The 5,335-nt window shown below is 32.5% G+C and overlaps 1 protein-coding gene across 1 annotated transcript in view; it reads left to right on the forward strand.

Moving 5' to 3' along the window:
• LOC127874295 (uncharacterized) overlaps nucleotides 1–5,130 on the forward strand; it is a 27,279-nt gene extending 22,149 nt beyond the window's left edge. The window contains exon 4 of the mRNA XM_052418523.1: nucleotides 4,926–5,130. The gene's annotated coding sequence lies outside the window, so the exon portion shown is untranslated. The remainder of the gene's footprint in view (nucleotides 1–4,925) is intronic.
• Nucleotides 5,131–5,335: the final 205 nt, after the last annotated feature.

The raw sequence follows: 5,335 nt of genomic DNA on the forward strand, positions 1-5,335 counted from the left end.
CTACTACTACTACTACTCCTACTACTACTACTACTACTACTACTGCTACTACTACTACTACTACTACTATTACTACTACTACTACTACTACTACTACTACTACTACTACTACTACTACTACTAGTACTACTACAACTACTACTACTGCTGCTAATTCTACTACTACTACTACTACTACTACTATTACTTCTACTACTACTACTACTACTACTACTACTACTACTACTACTACTACTACTACTACTACTACTACTACTACTACTACTACTACATCTACTACTATTTCTACTACTACTACTTTTACTACTACTACTACTACTACTACTACTACTACTACTACTACTACTACTACTACTACTACTACTACTACTACTACTACTTCTACTACTACTACTACTACTACTAGAAAGGTTTTAAACAACGGATTGAATATATTAAATTTAAACTAAAAGTAAATAAATAACAAGTCGTTTTTAATCACCGTTTTGAAACGTATTTTTTTTAATTATGTTAGCTAATAAAATAATTCATTTTTATCTTTAGACAAACGACAATAATAACAATCTCTCCATATAATCAACAGAACAGAACAGAACATAATAGTTTATTTTTGACTTAAGCATGTGAAGCTCATCATCATAAACATACATATAATCAGTGAATATAGTAGAAAACCTGCCAATGTAAAACAGCTATTTCACTATATTTTACTATAACTACTACTACTGCTCATATAATGATACAATAATTAGTTAGTATCATTGAATGGACTCAACAACTATACAATAAAAAAACAATAGTCTTCGACGATGAAGGCAACTTAAACAGGGAAATTGTATTCTTAAACAAGTTGCACTTTTACAATGATTAGAAATTCAACGTAAAAATAATGCAAACAATTTGGCATCGAAAATACGGGACATTCTTAACCAAACCGGGTTAACTAATGTATGGCTATTCCCCGAATCTGTAAACATTGATCAATTTATACCGTTATTCAAAAACAGATTACGAGATCAGTATCACTAACTGGAATGTCAGTGTGACGTCGAGTAGCTCAATGATCCTATGTAAGGAACTAAAACCAGTATATGAAAGATCATCGTAATTTGATATTGTTGAAAATAAAAATCATAGGAACATTATTGCTAAATTACTTTTATCGTCTCACAAATTATCTATAGAAACGGACAGACACCAGAACATTGAAAGAGATCAAAGCAAATATAGAATATGTAACATAAATGACGTCGAGGATGACTTTCACTTTGTTCTTAAATGTCTGTACTATGATGATGTTAGGAATGCATTAATTCCAAAATATTATATAATCCGACCAAATATGTTTAAGTTTATTAAACTACTAAATAGTTCAAACAAAACTGTATTAAGAATGCTAGCCATGTTTAGTTTAAAATGCGTTCAAATAAGACAAAATATTATATATTATTAAACATTATTATACACCTGTAGTGTATAATAATAATAATCCTTTTTTACAAAGAAAATATGGTGAGAATTATATAACTTTTGTTCAAATTGTAAAGCAATACGTATAACATTGTGTGATCAATATATTAACCTCATCCATGTGACATTTTCACGAAACATGTTCACAAAATATGTTTATTTCGTGTTTATTTAGATTAACTGTTCTTTAAAATGATGTGTGTTTTGTGTGTACTTCAACGCATGCTGTTATTTATATGTATGTCTACGACGATGAGCTTCACATACTTAAGTCAAAAGTAAGCTGTTCTGTTCTGTTCTGTTCTGTTGTAAAACAAGGCAGCACCACAAAATATTGCCAGCTATATTCAACGAAGTGGAAAACGGTATAAAATGCGTGATATGAATTGATGTAGTGAAGGAGGGAATACTTTTTTAAATCTTGTTGTTTGCTGCAAATTTAGCTTTCTCAGGGATTCCAAATCGCTAAAAATATGTGCGTTAACATGTTTTAATGGTTTATGTTTATGTTCTATATATACACATGACAATTTAAACTTGTATTTAACCAAAACCAAACCATATTTATTAAATCGAAATTGTTATTTTATGAAATGCTCTAAATAACAAACTAAAGCTTGGGAATTTTTTAATATACACACAGTTTTAATCGACACATGTGTTATGTAATTTTCTCTTATATTGTTTTGGCAGGCCAAACGTATATTTAATGCGCCAGTCCCTAAATATTGAACATAAATCGTTACCCATACTATTTAAAGATGAAAGCCAATTGGCATATACGTGAGGTCCGGAAGCAATGCATTATCCCAACTATATGCGCATTGCTTGCAATTAGACTTCCATTTTATTAAAACAAGAGTCCCACTTCGCATTTTTACTACGAACACTATTATGTCGTTGAATATATGTTCCTTTCATAACAGACATTTCATGTGGTGTATATACGATTATTAAGTAAATAAGAACACAACAATACCTAAACCTTTGTTTTCAATTAACAAAATAAAAAACATAAATTTTCTACCTTTATTTCAAAGTCAAGATAAACCCCAAATATCTTTTTTTTTAAGATATTTCGTTTTTTATATAATAGTATAAGCCAGAAAAAAACGATGCGAGAAACGACCGGGCAAGGCTGTGTAAATTATGTACAGTGTTGTACAAATAATAAAATAATGGATTTAATGACAGAGATTGTTTTAATACCCAGACCACGAAGTTTCGCAGGTGGTTTGTGTCCAGTCAGCTGTATTTTGATTGGTTTTGTAAAAAAGTTTGCGGAGCGACCTACTGCCACATTCTTCAACCGAGTAAATTGAAACGTTCATGAATTATGTTCCCTCGATTTTTAAAGTTTCAAATGGTACATGTGTTTTGAGAAAACTTCCTCTACAGTTCTCAAGCTAATGTATTTAAACTTTAAAATATCAACACCGTGAAGTGTAGATGTGCCAGACATTTCGTGCCTTGTGATCCCAGGCCCGTAGCCAGGGTTTTGAAAAGGGGGTGCGAATTTTCCCATCAACGATTGTTATTGAGCGACGAAGTGGCAAAGGGGGTAGGTGCGGGAGGGGGTGTCCCCCTCCTGCAATTGATTGGTTTGGAGGTCCTCCCCCTAGATTTGAAAAAGAAACGTAAAATCCTTCATTCTGGTGACTTTTTATCTGTATTAAGAGACTGAAAGTAGATTTTTATATGAAATTTCACTTTCATTGACCATACTCAGTGACTGATCGACATGAATATGATATAACCTACATGTATTGCTCACTACCGTTTTTAAATAACCACCATTTTCGATCAGTCACGGAAATACATGATTTTATACGGTGTTTAACCCGACACTAGTATGCGCGCACATAGTTTGTTTACATGTGCAAGAACAAATGTCTAGAAGGTACAATCAACAATAAGAACGGTATAAAATATCATTATTTATTGAAATCTTGGAATCTTGATAAGATTGGTGAATTTTACCATTCAAAAATTCTACCATTCATAAATCAAAATAAATAAAAAAAAGGAAATATTTGCCTTTTTTCAAAACAATTGTGTGTCTGCTACTATGGAAAATACCTGAGGCCTAGCATTGCTCTAAACGTGCTTATAGTGTATTGCACAACACACACTGATTTAAAAAACTAGGTCTTCTCTAATCTGCATCAATACTAAACAGAAATCAAAATGGTATAACTGGTTACTTTTATTTTTTATTAAACTATTTAAAAAAACATTAGTTATCTTTTTTTAAACGAATTTCAGAAACATATAACAATTAAGGCTAAGGTATAAAAACCCTATACCACAAACTACTGGCCCTATGGCCTCAAAGTTCTTAACTATGTATACCAGGACGTTGAAGAAAAAAAATGGACGTATTTGCTCATTATGCTCAAGATTCGTCACAGTTAAAGAACATTAAACGTTCACGTCCACCTGATCATATGTTATAACGTTTTAAATTAAGTATAACAGCTGTTTATGAGTAGGACATATTTCCTAGTGTCAAGTTTGACATAATAAAACATTGTGAAAAGTTCTGTATGTGGAGCAGAACAGATGCAATTAAGTGTTGGTAAACTACAAAAAAGCTACATTGATTTGTAATCAAAGTACTGAGAGTGCTGGTGTGACGATGCTTTTGAAGGGGATGGATATAAAAGCATCATTTAAGTTTATCTTCATCACCACAATTGTGTATGCGGGTACGAAGATTGAGTACAAAAAAAATTTGGATACGAACATTTTTGGTACGAAAAAATTGCGAAAAAAATTGGGGTACGAAAAAAAAAATGGGTATGGAAAACAATTGGGTACGAAAAAAATTTGGGTAGGAAAAAAAATTCGGGTACGGATAAAAATTTGGGTACGAAAAAAACGGGTACGTAAAAAAATTGGGTACGAAAAATTGTGGGTACGAAACAAAATTTGGGGGTACGGGGAAGTAGTACCCAAGGGGAACTTGACCCAACCAGTGAAACTGGGAGGCGGGTTACATTCTCGATCAAATCTAAAAATAACTACATTTTGGGTTTTCCAAGCGTCACAGCGTTTGAAATGCCACCTGGCAGTTTCCTATCTAGTTCATGTCCCGAACCTCTCGATAAATTTGAAAGAGGAAGGGAACCAAGCTGCCTATACCTTTATCAATGATAATGACACTGTTTGTAGCTACTGTCTTACAACTTAGTCTGTAATTCTCGTTTCAGTCATTACTTTAGCGTCCATGGCTGGGAAGACAGCGCAATCTTGGCCCTGTGGTTGGCCGCCATTTACGCCACCCTTGAGGCGCCACACGTTATTCATGACCACCACAGCCTCTCCTACTTCTTTGCACATGCGCTGCAAAAGTTTGCTGTCCTGTTTGTCATGATATTTTCTCTACACCATTTTAGAAACTACTAATGTTTTAAACGCATTTGAGAAAGTTAATTGTACTGTATCAATCTTACCTCATTAGGCATTGCACTAGGCTTTGTTTTGTAATGACAGACATAAAGCATTTGATTTCTTACTCCTTTCAATTTGATTGTGATTGGCGAACCAAATCACTTTAACGAAATTAATGCTGTATATTTTTTGACATCGTCAATTTATGTATTTGTGTATGTTCTTTTAATTCGTTTTTTTTACGTTGACTCATAATTTTCTTGTCTATGTAATAAACAGTGTTCCGAAAAGTTTTGAAATAAAACATTGAAACATACAATTAAGTTGTTATATTGTGCATTATTCTCTATCTATACTATTAATGTTCTTGTTGCGGTTATTGCACAACTGATTAACATTTTGCTTCTAAGGTGTTTTAAAATAATAACTTCCGTTGTTTGGAAAAAAAGAATTCCTTAAAAAAGAATATGAA

Source organism: Dreissena polymorpha, chromosome 3 (assembly GCF_020536995.1).
Source record: "Dreissena polymorpha isolate Duluth1 chromosome 3, UMN_Dpol_1.0, whole genome shotgun sequence".
Classification (NCBI taxonomy): Eukaryota; Metazoa; Mollusca; class Bivalvia; order Myida; family Dreissenidae; genus Dreissena; species Dreissena polymorpha.